The sequence below is a fragment of the Microtus oregoni genome, unplaced genomic scaffold (assembly GCF_018167655.1).
Source record: "Microtus oregoni isolate MIOR12 unplaced genomic scaffold, Mior012 000129F_ref0000347, whole genome shotgun sequence".
Lineage (NCBI taxonomy): Eukaryota > Metazoa > Chordata > Mammalia > Rodentia > Cricetidae > Microtus > Microtus oregoni.
The window spans coordinates 695,652-709,380 of record NW_024544772.1 but is presented as its reverse complement, the minus strand read 5'-3'; the positions used below and the strand labels follow the sequence as shown (position 1 = coordinate 709,380).

At 45.7% G+C, this 13,729-nt stretch overlaps 1 pseudogene; it reads left to right on the top strand.

The window, feature by feature from the left end:
- LOC121444505 overlaps window positions 1-4,350 on the top strand; it is a 40,603-nt pseudogene extending 36,253 nt beyond the window's left edge.
- Window positions 4,351-13,729: the final 9,379 nt, after the last annotated feature.

Below are 13,729 nucleotides of genomic sequence, written 5' to 3'. Positions count from 1 at the left end.
TATGGGTGCATATGCGTGTAGGTGCGGCATGTGTGTGCGCCTATGTGTGTGTATATGTGCAGCGTATGGATATACATGTGTGTGTGTACATGTGTTTGTGCACATGGGTGCATATGCGTGTAGGTGCAGTGTGTGTGTGTGTACTTATGTGTGTGAATATGTATCTGTGCAGCGTATGTATTTACGTGTGTGTGTACGTGTTTGTGCACATGGGTGCATATGCGTGTAGGTGCAGTGTGTGCATGCAGGTTTCACCTGCTGACAAGATGGGGCTTGATATGTTGATCTTCAAAACCAGACAAGTACTGATTGGATGGTTACTGTACACAGGCTCTTTATTTTAAATAATGGTGAAAGCAAGGAAAATCAAAGTATATATCCTGTGTTCCCTGGATGAGCTGAGTTTCCAGAAGTCTGAATAGGTGGTACAGGGACATTTCCAGAAAAGAGCTGATGTAAATCAAAAGAATAAAAAAGCCGGGTGATGGTGGCGCACGCCTTTAATCCTAGCACCAGGCAGGCAGAGGCAGGCAGATCTCTGAGTTGTAGGCCAGCCTGGTCAACAGAGTGAGTTCTAGGACAGTCAGGGCTACATAGAAAAAAACCTCGTCTTGGGAGAAGGAAAAAAAAAGACAGAGTAGAAAAATCACTGCTCTGCAATTCTCTAGATGAAAATCACTGATTCAGGGAGAAAATGGTGGTCCATGGAGACTGGAGTCCTTAGACCAAGGAACTGGGAGCTGGAGAGGGATAAGGCATCTACATCACTGCTGCTCCTGCAGAAGACCTGGGTTGATTCCCAGCACCTACATGGGAGCTCACAGCTGTGACTCCAGTTCCAGAGGACTTCTGGTATCCGTGGGCACCGAGCGAGAGCACAGTGGGCATTGAGCGAGAGCACAGTGGGCACGCATGCAGGCGAACATATAATTATTTTTTAAAAAACTTACTGTTTTTATTTTATATGTATGTGTGTTGAACCTGTATGTGGGTCTGTGTATCACATGCTCACTTGGTTATGTGTGTGTTGAGCTTGTATGTGGACCTGTGTATCACATGCTTGCTTGGGGTCTGTGACAGTCAAGAGAGGGTCTCAATCTCCAGGGTCTGCAGTTCCAGGTGACTGTGAGTTGCCATGTAGAGCTGGGAATCAAACCCGGGTCTTCTGGAAGAGCAAGTGCTCTTCAGCACTGAGCCATCTCACCAGGCCCCAGTTATTTTTTTAAAGGAATAGACAATATAGAAAAACAAATATCACCTAAAAAAGCAATGGCAAATTAAAAATTCTAAGATATTCAATGGTACAGCTAGGTAGGGCAGCATACACCTTAACTCCAGCACTCGAGAACCTGAGGCAGGATGGAGGTTCAAAACACGTCAGTGGGGAAAAACAACAACTCAAAGGAGCTGAACTATGAATATATATTAAATACATACTCTTTTACATCCTTATACTTTCCACAATAGTCATGTAAAAAAATGAGCATCCAGAAAGGCCCCTGCTACACAGAAGACGGTTCTCATCTTCTTTAGATAAGCCTGGGGTGGGGGCTGGACTACCTCAGTAAACTGGGGATGAAAACAACATCTTCTGTGGCTGATGCTTCTATTCTTCCTCCCAGGCTTCTTCATGGAACCAACTGTGTTCACAGACGTCGAGGACCACATGTACCTCGCCAAGGAGGAATCTAAGTTTCCAAATGGGTGTGTTCCCTACGCATACTGTGTAACATGGGTTTCAGCGAGATGACTCCTCTGCCTGGTGCTGTCCCTAGAGCATGCAATCAATGGATGTGCAATTCTCCACCCTAAGAGTAAACCAACGGGTTAATAAGTTAGAAGCACCTGGTGGCTTGGAAATAGCTCACTGGATGAAGGGCTTCCTGGGCAAAGGGGAGGGCCGGAGTGCAGATCCTAGCACCCACTTACAAGGGAGGTGTGGCATCATGGCAGATGCAAACTCAGAACTGAGCAGAGAGAGGAACATCATCCCACAAGCCAATCCAGCCTGACTGGTGAGCTACAGGTTTAATGAGAGACCCTGTCTCAAAAGCTAAGGAGACAGAGTAGCTGCGTTTGGGGAAGAAAGGAGAGCTTTGAGGCTGACAGTTCTGAAGAGGGGTGAACACAAGAAAAAATGCTCCGAAAACTGGCAGAGGAAGCACACACATGATCCCTGCAGAATAAAAAAGATGATGCTGGTGAAATGGGAAGAGATACTCCCTGACCTGTGTGGAGAGTGGAATACTCTCCCTGCACATTTAATGGTGTTTTCTGCTTCTGGAAACATCTCACAGGGACATCGATGGAGTTCTGCGCCGAGCAAATAACACCGAATATGGTTTGGCCTCTGGGGTTTTCACCAGAGACATCAACAAGGCCATGTACGTGAGTGACAAGCTAGAGGCGGGAACAGTTTTCAGCAACACCTACAACAAGACAGATGTGGCCGCCCCTTTCGGCGGAGTGAAGCAGTCTGGCTTTGGGAAGGACTTAGGTGAGTGTGGCTTATTTTGCTCCTGGACATTCACACTGCACCACACAGAAACATTATTTCCAGGCCACTGCACTCCCTTATTATTTTAAACGGGATCTCCTACACAGCAGTTTACAAAGGACACTGGAATTCTAAAAACCATTAAGTACATTGTAAGACAACCACAACTGTTTGTTTCCATGCATGGGTATGTGTGTCATGTCGCACATGTGCTCGGAGGAAAACTGTCCATGTTGGTTCTCTCCTTTCACCCCATGGATCCTGGAGATTTAACACAGGCCATGGGGCTTGCTTGAGAAGGGCCTTTCCCTACTCAGAAATCTCTTGGGTCAATTGTTTTAGCTAAAACATGTTTTTAAATCTGACTTTCAGTATGAAGTTGGTTTTGTGGAACTCAGTGGAACCAAGACGACAGTCTGGGGGGGTCAAAGTAGCTCTGGAGTTGGTCCTCTCTGTGAGTCTTGCAGAGTCACGGAGATAAGCAGGGTCTCCTGGGCACGTAGGGCTTCTAGGCACAGAGAACACACGATGCTGGACTCAGTTCATGGTGAGCGGTTTTCCTGCCATCTCTCAAGACACAGCTCACTCTGGATGCTGAGGTTGTGCTGGGCCCTCATGGAAGACATTACCTGATGAGCACAACTGAGGAAACCCAGCAGGAAGCTGCTAGGATGCCATTGTTCCGATCAGGGGAACCAGGCCCAGAACAGGGGGATGAGGTGCAAAGTTCCACACCCACAGGTGCAGACAGAGAAGTAAAAGTCAGCCAGTCCGCCTGCAGATCTCACCTCCTACTCTGTAGTCCTCCATGGCTTAAAAATATCAAGTGTAAAAATACACCTTAGGAAGGGAGAGCATGGTATGGTGGTTCGTGCCGACAATCCAGCACTTAGGAGCACAGGAGACAGGAGGACCAGTTCAAGAGCATTGTTGGCCAAATAGCAAATATGAAAGCAGCCTATGCTTTGTGAATCTCAAAACACTCTGAAATAAAAATACTTGATTTGCTGAAACTTCCCTGCAAATTTGGCTCAATTAAGGCATTAGATTCTTTTTCCTAGAGATTTTTGACAATGTATTTATAGGAATAAAAAGTGGTTTGGGTCTAAGACAGTTTCAGGTTTTCTTGGAAAGTTTTTGTCACAGAAGAAGCCAATTCTGTTTGTTCTCTGACACTGTAACCTACAGCTAAAGGCTTGTTTGACTATAAAACAAAACAAAATTCCTCATGGTACCAACACGACTGAAGGCTCCTTGGCTCAGTGTAGTCTCAATCTCGGCAATCGTGGGTTATACTTACCTAGGGGCTGTAAAATATCTGATCTGATTGCTCTGGAGAAGGCTGGGAACAAGTTTGCTCTAATGAGGGAACAAGTTTGACAGCTCTCTCTCCAATAAGCAAAGGAAGCTGCACTTCCATTCCCCTCTCAGTGACTGCCCCCAAGCTTCCGTCCCTGTACTTAACTCTGCTTTATTTAATGCAACTGAACAGACAGCACCCTGGTCACAGGACCACAAAACAAAGAAACAGTTCATAAAGCAGGGAACAGGAGGAAGGTTAGGGCTGAAGCTCACCAACGTGCCAATCCCTGAAGGGCCTGGTAGGCTACTCTAGCCCTCACTACTCATAACAGTCTATGATCTGCTAGCATCCACACTGTGAGGACTGTTAGTGATGCCTAATGTCAGGGTCTTCCCCTAACTTACTTCAAAGCTCTCGAACATCTCGTGTGAACCTGAGGCCACAAGTTCTTACCCATCCTTGTGTGTGTTCTACTGCCTAATCTCTTCCCCCAGGTGAGGAAGCCCTGAATGAATACCTCAAAACCAAAACAGTGACACTGGAGTATTAGAGCAATGCTAGCATCAGGAAGCCATTGACCAACAGTCGCTGATGAACAAGGAACGATCTGGGAGCCACAAAAATATACAGAAGGACCAAAGAAAACCAAAAAGTAGATTGCACCACTTGTGCGGCCATTTGCCTGAGTGTTGGGTCTCTTGGGGAGCATTTGCACAAGGACCTCAGTAAATTCCAGTACGCATCTTTCTTATCACAGAGTGTCTTACCTCTGTCAGGTTTTAACAACGTTGGTTATTGTTGGTATTTCTAAGTGTGGGAGTCTGCTATCTCTCGGGAAGAACTATTCTCTTCAAGGCCTTCCTTCCTCACTCAGCGATAATATATAGGACTTCTGGGTCTCTAATCTCTGAGCCATACATACGGGATACCGACAATTATTTCTTTACTTTTGCTATCAAAGAACAGGCTATCCCCATAGAAAGTGATGGCTGTCCTTTTCATTCCCATAGTAAAGTGATTTTGGTGCCTTTGACTATTCTGTTGCCCATCATGACATGACAGATGAGCACCCAGGAAAACGTCCTCCAGAACTACCAGCCTGGTACAAAGTTAAGTTCTGAGGACACCAAAATTACTGACATTGTCTTTGGTCCTATAATTTAAACCCCAGTAAACATCTTTCTAAGCGAATTTTGGGAGGTGAACAGCGTGAGACAGCCAATCTTACTCGTAATAGACTGCCTTACTGTCTGGCTTGGAAAAAATGACCCACCTTCTCTTAGCTTTCTATGTCTTCCTTGTAAAGAGGGGATCACAGTGCCTTCTCACAGCTCTGCCTACAAGGACTCCGTGCAAAAAGCAACGCCCCACCACGGTGCTTCACTTGAAATACTCAATTGAAGTCTTTCTTTCTGTCACTATTTTAGAAGTAGTAAGTTAACTGGCAGCATGAGGGAACTTCTTAGAAGGCTCACTAATCAGTGAAGCTAACTGGTGGGTAAATGAACTACCTACACTTCTCAGTCATCAGTGCTTGGACTCCTCTTCCCGCCCATTCTCCTCACCTATGGCATGCGACAGTACATGCCACATACAGTACAACACGTCACACACAGCACAATGTGACAACTGTCGTGCCGTAAAAAACGATGCTCATTTGCAATAGTCCACGTCTGTAACGCCAGACTCAGGAGGCCAGGACAGGATGACCGCTGTCACTTGAGGTCATCTGGACTATGCAGAAAGCTCGAGGCCAGTCTGGGTATCAAAAACAGTAACAAAAGCCAGTCTTTAAAATGTCAATGGCACCAGGGAAAGCATCACCCTCTCCGTGGCTTTCCTCCTAGCTGCCTACTCACCCCCGCACAGGACACTCGAGTCCCACTCTTCTACCTGCTGGCTCTGCTGCTCGCTGGCTGTGGGATGTCAGGCAGGTTGGCGACCTCAAGTCTCTATGGCTTCATTTGGTGTATGAAAGACGGTGATGAACGAACGCCATGACTTATTTGGATAGTGAAGGACTGCATTTGCCCAGCATTTGTATGACATCATTTAAGAGCTGGCCGCTGCTCCTGTGTGGTGCTCACATAGTATCCCGCTGTGACACGGGTTAAACTACTGCTTCTGACATGTAACCAGATGATGGAGACTTCCTGGTCACAGAAGGTGGCCACATCAGTTAGCTTCAATTACATCTTTCTTTTGAAATGCAACTTCAATGAACACTCCTTCTCTGGCATGGCAGACACTCCTGAGAAGTGCTCGCTCCTTAGAAGACTATACAGAGGTGTGTACGAATAACACGAGAGGCAGAAAACGTTCCCAAGGAAAGACCCTAGCTTGACCAACGCAGCAAATACTGCCTTCCAGCACATTTTATTACACTACATTCCATTATAGCAGTTAACCCATTCAATCTTGCCAGATGATGGTGAACGAAGCCGTTCTTTACCTGCGCCCATGCACGACATCATCTCTGCTCCCTCCCACATGTGATCCTTTTCAAAGTCTGTCAGCCTTGAATCTCTCCTCAGAACCTAAAAGTTTGTTTAAAATAAAACTCAGTGTACTTACTACATCCATGCATCTCAGTCCTCTGACTTCACCTCTGCTGACTTCTCTATGTTCTGTCTGTCCTGGATGCTCTGATGTTCCTGACACACCAAACCTGCCCACGTCAGGGCTGCTGAAGACATTGCTTCCTTATGCTACCACGGTGATGGTAATAGTTTTTTTTTAAATATTTGTTTATTTATTATGCATACAATATTCTGTCTGTGTGTATGCTTGCAGGCCAGAAGAGGGTACCAGACCTCATTACAGATGGTTGTGAGCCACCATTTGCTGGGAATGGAACTCAGGACCTTTGGAAGAGCAGGCAGTGCTCTTAACCGCTGAGCCATCTCTCCAGCCCCGATGGTATTAGTTTTGTTGGGGGTTGAGCACATGGCCCTCGACGTATAAATATCCTCTTAGAGCTGACTTTGACTTACCAGGTTGCTTCAATGAACGTGGAGCTGGGAAGAAAAGCAATTGAAAAGTCAGGCCTACAGCAGCACACCTCTGCCTCCTGTGGAACTCTTCTGGCTGGTCATAGCTCCCTGCTGCCTCAGACTGAGGTTTGGACAAGAATCGTGTTCCATGACAGCTCTTACCGCTCTGTCACCCTGTGCTTCCCTGTGTTCTTTCTAAAGCGCTCGGCATAACCCGGTCTGTACCAACCAGCTCAGTGCAGACAACCTCCGAGAACAAGTGCCGGCTTTGTTCAGTGCTGTATCTCCTGTGCCTAAGAGGTTGGGGAGCTCAAGAAACATCAGCTTTCCAGCTGAGGGGTCAGGTGACCTGCCTAAAACACACAGCTGTTGAGTATTTGTGCAGTGACCTCATGGTCTTAACCATGGGATTTTTACTCCCAATGCCTGCAATAGGGCATGGAGACTGGAGAGAGGAATACAAATAATGACTTCACAAACTAAAAAAAAAAAACACAAGAGCTTTTCCAGAAGTGGTTAGGATGAGGGGGAATGAGCCGAACCTGCTGCTCCATACTAATGTCCCATGAGAGTGGGAGACGGGGGAAGCCCAGGGTTCACGGAGCAGTGGAAGGCAGGTGAGAATGGCTCATGGGAAGGGCACTATTACTGCTCTTGCGAGGACACTCTAAAAATTCACTTCCGTATCAAATGATGTTTTTTTAGAAAAGACGCAATTTTCTTCCCAATCAGGTTCCAAAAACACAAAAGGAGCTAAGAGTGACTGAGAAGATAGATAAGGTGGCTCATGCCTTTAATCCCAGCCCTTTAGGAGGCAGGGGTAGGCCTGGGCTAGTAGGGGCTGCAAGGTCAGCCAAGACTACATAGTGGGACCCTGACTCAAAGACAATTTAAAAAAAGGGGGGGGGCATAGTGATTGTGAGGGATTTTCATCCTGACATAAATACTCAAGTGAACCTTCAATAGTATATAATCATGTGAAAACCACATGAAGCTCACTCAACATCAGTTCCTTTTCACAGAAATGAACACACACCTGAGACTGCTGTGATCACTGATACACTGGTCAATTGAATGTTAACTGATCACATCCACTTTCAATCAGCGAGGCCATAATCACTCATGTCAATAAACACGTCTTTGTACGGTTTGGTGACTGTAATCCAAGGTGTCGACTCATTGTAAAATTGTTTGTGTGATGAATGTCACAACACAGCCTACTGAGTAACTTGCTTTAGGAGCCAATGATATGGCTCTAGAGACAAAAGCTCTTGGTGTCAAACTTAACATCCTAAGTTCCAGCCCTGGAGTCCACAGGATTGAGAAAGAGAACTGACTACTACATGTTGACCTTCCTTTGACCTCTGCCCTGCGCTTTGTATCTACACGCACAATGAAGAAATAATGTTGTTTTGTTTTGTGCTTTGTTTTTCTAGAAGGGTTTCTAGCTGTCCTGAAACTCACTCTGTAGACAAGGCTGGCCTTGAACTCTCAGAGATCCTCCTGCCTCCGCCTCCTGAATGCTGGGACTAAAGGTATGCGCCACCACAACCTGGCTAAGAAATATGATTTTTTAAATAATTTGTGTCCTTAGGACTGGAGAGACAGAGGGACAAAGGTCTTGAGTTCAAGGCCACTAAAAAACACGTAATGCCACAAATACACAAATAAAAACTCGTGGCCAAAGTTACACTGACGAGGAAATTTCCTAAGAAGGCAAGTCTTGGGTCAAATACACAATGACCGTGTTTCCCAAGACATCTGCTGCTGTTCTGTAATATTCATCACACAGGACGCAACAACTCGGCTTTTACCGAGTGCTGCTCTATACACCATGCCTAGAGACCCTAAGTTCTTACAGTACCTCTACAGGGGAACAGATCCCAGCTGATCGCTGGCAACAGTGGAGCGGCTGGGCTGGAATTGGGTCAGAGTTTGTGTTCATGGCATAGTGATGCCAAGGCCTCATGGCTCACGTTAAATGTGGAAAAACTGCCGGCAGGGACAGTGAGGAAACGCAACCCACTGCCAGGCCGGGAGTCAGAGCAGCAGGCCGTCCTGTGCAGGGCCACTCGAGGCAGCAACGTTTGACTTGCCCTCCTCTCCCTCCCTCCCTCCCTCCCTCCGTCACCTGCTGGGTCTCCCTGCCACCTCTTAGACAGTTCCAGGAAAGACCCTAAGACACTACAGTATCCCTGCACTTCCTGCTTGGAAGGTTCATCTCACACACCCTGTTCTGACACTAATGGACATGAAGGCTCTGTGACAAGATGGAGGCGAATCCAAAGATGAGAGTCTCCTAGCAATGCGTTGTTTTCTTCAGAACTGAGAGTCAGGAAATGAACCAATGTTTAAGCTCAAGTAATTTATTGACACAAAATTGAAAGAAGAGTTTATTGACACGATATATTCCAAATAAAGCCTCTGTACCAGACACTGGGAGACACAGAGAGGGCCTCATAACAGCAGTGGACACACAGGGTACACTCCAATACAGCAATACACACAATATGCGGTCTGGTTACACAATTAAATTAACAATTGAACATGACAATTCGGTACAAAAGTCATTGACATGCTGTTTTCTAACTCCCTTTCCACAGACCACAGAACAGTTCAAAAAGCAGTGCAACAACCACCATACAGTAATATACCCAAATATGAAATTAATAACTGAAGAAGGGTTTGTACACATGCACAGTGAAAGCACTTTGGGCAGTAACTAATACAGGATGGACTGGGGGAGAATGAGCCAGTCTCTTCTACCAAGTCCGTAAGAAATGCAAACAGCTTTTGAGCTGACGACACAGAAAGCCCTGGACTCACTGCAAACTAATGCTCCCCGATCTCCAGGACGCAGGATCTGGCTTTCATGTCCAAGTTCCTGTTTCCACTGATGTCTGATACATCATCGAGTAATGTGGACCTTCACATTTTCAAGTTTCGAACGTGTACCCAGGGTTTTCTAGACTTTTGAAGTCTCCTTCTGTGAAGTTTTACTTTTTTTCCTTTCTGATTTCAGACTTATATGGGGGGGGGTGTTCTCAATTGTTATTTAAACGTGATAACAATTTAGTACTATGCCCTTATAATTTTATTCTTGTGCATTGAAAATCTTCAAGTTGTATAAACACATCAAAAATTAAATACATACACATACATATATAAACATACATACATACAACTATAAATGACCTTTGTATAACAGGATGTTAAATATAACGTTTTGGAAACAGCCTGTCCAGAAGAGTCCACTCACATTCACACTGACTTGGGGTAACATAGCCATCATAGCGAGTTTTCACTTTCCCTGACCCATGCACATGTAGGCACCACTAACTAGACTCAACAGGCTACATATACACAAATACAAATGAAATGTTAGAGAAGGGAGGACGATCTGGGGTTGGATATAATCTAAATAATTTGCATACATGAAATTGTCAATGAATGAAAAATATTCAAAAGTTTCTTTATTGTTTCCCCCCTCATCTCTTACAAGATAGTACATTTAACTGGTGGACACCATTATTATGGAGGAAGCAGCCCAGGCAGGGTAACGAACAATGACAACCTAAGACACAAGCCCATGCATACCTCAGCTAACAGGACAACAGAAGATCCTCTGCTGGACATACCACAGGCAAAGACGTGGAAATACGAACTGGAGAAACAATAGCAAATGTTCTAAGAGGAAAACATTAGCTCACACGCAAAGGCAGGAAAATCAGAGGAAGAAGCACCTCCACCTTCCTTCTTTCCTGGTTTGGACACAGTGTCTGTGTTCTTCTACTGTTCAGAATGGGGGGGGGGTGTTTGTGGTTATTTCTTCTGAAACACTGGCTGCGACCCTGTATGCCCAGGGTAAGGGAGAGGACCACTGGAAAAAAAAAAAAACACAAAACTACAAACCGAGTGATCAGAAGGGCACTTTTTAGTACAAGAGCTCCTAAGCAATTTTTCTCTACTCCAACCACCAAACTGCATTTTATCTTCATTAATAGAAGGCTACCATCTAGTGGTTTCTGGGCATGCAGAATGACCTTGGTAACTCTGAATGTCCGTGTCTTAGGTTTTCTATTGCTGTGAAGAGAAACCATGACCACAGTGACTTACACAGAAAAACTAAGTGGGACTGTCTTACAGTCTGGAGGTTCAGTCCATTACGAAGCATGGTAAGTGTGCAGGCATGAGATGCTGGAGAAAGAGCAGAGATCCACAGACACCGGAAGAGGAGAAAAACTGGACCGAGTGTGAGCATGTAAGACCTCAAAGCCCACACCCACAGAGACACACTTCCTCCAACAAGGGCACACGTCCTGATCGTACCACACCCTATGAGCCAGCTGTATAATATTTTCTGGTGGTTAACATTGTTTTAAGTCCTTGAATTACTGAATGACAGCAAAAACCATCTTTTGCTTGTGAGCCTCCAGTTTATGGAAATATACCGTCAGCTAATTTGACTAAGATGGAATGAATGTTCCTTCCTGGAACATTGGGGCTATTCTTCAAAGTGTCTACTGTTGCAAAAAAATTTATCTGCCTCTGCTGATCATGAAAAAAAAAGGTCACGAGACAAAGAGCTGATGCACTACTGTACAAACATCCTTGCATGCTCAGGATAACCATGTTACCTTCAAGACACCTATTGCAAATGTTAAGCTCTTCTTAAACAAAGACCTCCAAAACCTAATTTTACTTGGCTCATCCCAACATTCACCTGATCTACTGATGGGGAATCTTTGTCAACCAATTATCTCTAACAGGTGGGACCAAGCCTGGTGGCGGTGGTGCACGCCTTTAATCCCAGCACTCGGTAGGCAGATGTAGTCGAATCTCTGTGAATTCGAGGCCAACTTGGCCTACAGCAGCTGGCCGTAAGACAGGATCTAAAGCTACAGAGAAACCTTGTGTTGAAAAACCACATACACAAAAAAAGAGGTGGGACTAAGGGTGTGGCTTTTTGAAACGCGGAGAAAAAAAACCAGCACTATGTACCATCTCTCTGTGTGGTTCCCTCGCCACACAGCTGAGCTTGGACTTCTTGCTCCTGTTTCATGAGTTTCCCCCTCATAAGGAATAAAAATACAATTGTTTTATCTTTTAGCTAGCCTGGTTATTGCAAGGACCAAGATAATTCAACAGCAATGTGGGGCTTGGGTCTCCAGCTGACGTGAGGCTCAGCATGGTGCATTTAAAGACAGAATTGCTGTGTGGCGGCCCTGAATAACGCTAGACGCGGACACATCTACAACCTATGCCACCAGCAACTGAGCGGCTGGCTTCTGGGTCCAGGTTTCCCGGCCCACCAGCTTACCTGTCAGCATTGCTGCCTTTCTGTCCTTGTATGCCTGCTGACCAGTCAGGGACCTCCGCAGAGCGCATTCTCAGTGACTAACACTGAATAACTGTTTTTAGTCTGAGCATCTTTCAATATTTACTGCTAAAACCAAGTTTGAGCCAGCCACGTGGCTTCAGCTGTGTCGTGACACCTACTGGCTGGTAACTGGTACTGGTTCGGGGGATAAAAGCACTAACTGCTCTGTCAGAAAACCTGGGGTCAATTCCTAGAACCCACATGGCAATTCATAGCTGTTTATAACTCCTGTTCCATGGTATCCGACACCCGCACACAATACATACATTCAGACAAAACACAAATGTACATAAAATACAATTAAATTAAAAAAAAGACCCTGAGGTTTCTAGCTCATTTGAGGTTTCTAGCTCATTTGAGGTTTCTAGCTCAGACAGCTCTAAGGAGACAGACAGCGATGAAAAAAGGCTCACTCGGGAGATTAAGACTTCAAAGGAGAAACTGAGAAGATGTTCACTAAATGGTAGGCTCCCATCCCGCAACCCTGACTTCCAGGGTCAGCTGTCATTACTTGAGCCATCGACACAACCTGCTAAAGCTGCCTTTGTAAATTATCCAGCTACCCATAAGGCTGCACTTCTGGGTCGCCCATCATAAGCATGTGTCACATCTTCCCCCTGTGCGTATGTGCTAGGCAGCCCTTTAAATCTGGACATGCCATCTTTGCTCTCTCAGTGCACCATTCCCAGGCCTGTGTGCACGATCCCTTCTAATAAACTAAGTGGGTTTGTTGGCCTCATGTTCTCTTCTCACTCCAGCCAGATCATTTGATTGGTGCCGTGACTCGAGAGACTCTTCCGCTCCAAACCTCTATCCTGAAAACAGAATCCATTCCAGACGCCTCTCCTAGGGTCAGAACTGTTGTTCTTTTGGGAGGATTCGCATCCCCCAAAAGACTCCTGCCGGTGTGATGAAAAGACCGCACATGCGCAGAGGATACAGCAGAGGCTACAGTGTCCCGCCGGACTACAATTCCCAAAAGCATTCAGTGTTCGACGAAAAAGCCACGCATGGGCAGGGCATATTTCTCAGACGCACCTAGCTCCCACTTAAAAATAGAGAACGTCGTAACTCGCACCCCTTTTTCTCTTCACCCCGTCCCTCACTGTCACCACGCCCCCCCATTAAAGCTTACCCACGTAGGACTGCCGTGCTTTTAGTGTTTCCTCTCCAACCCCGCGGAAAAAACATTTTGGTGCCGTGACTCGAGAGACTCTTCTGCTCCAAACCTCTCTCCTGAAAACAGAATCCATTCCAAACCCCTCTCCTAGGGTTAGAATCAAAACCGGGGACCTTCTCAAAAAAAAAAAAAAAAAAAAAAAAAAAACACATGTTCCATATGCCTGAGCCTAACTTCTCCCAACAACCCTTGCTTCGATTGGCGAGTCTTCCCATTCTGGTCAAATTAACTGTTTCTCTGAACCTAAGGAACTGATCATTGAGCTCCCAGCAACCCTCTGGAATTCCTAGAAATGGGGGAAGGGCACCCAACCATGATCTTCAAGGTCACGGTTGTTCCATTTGTTGAAAATCATCTGCGGTTTGCTTCCCTTGGC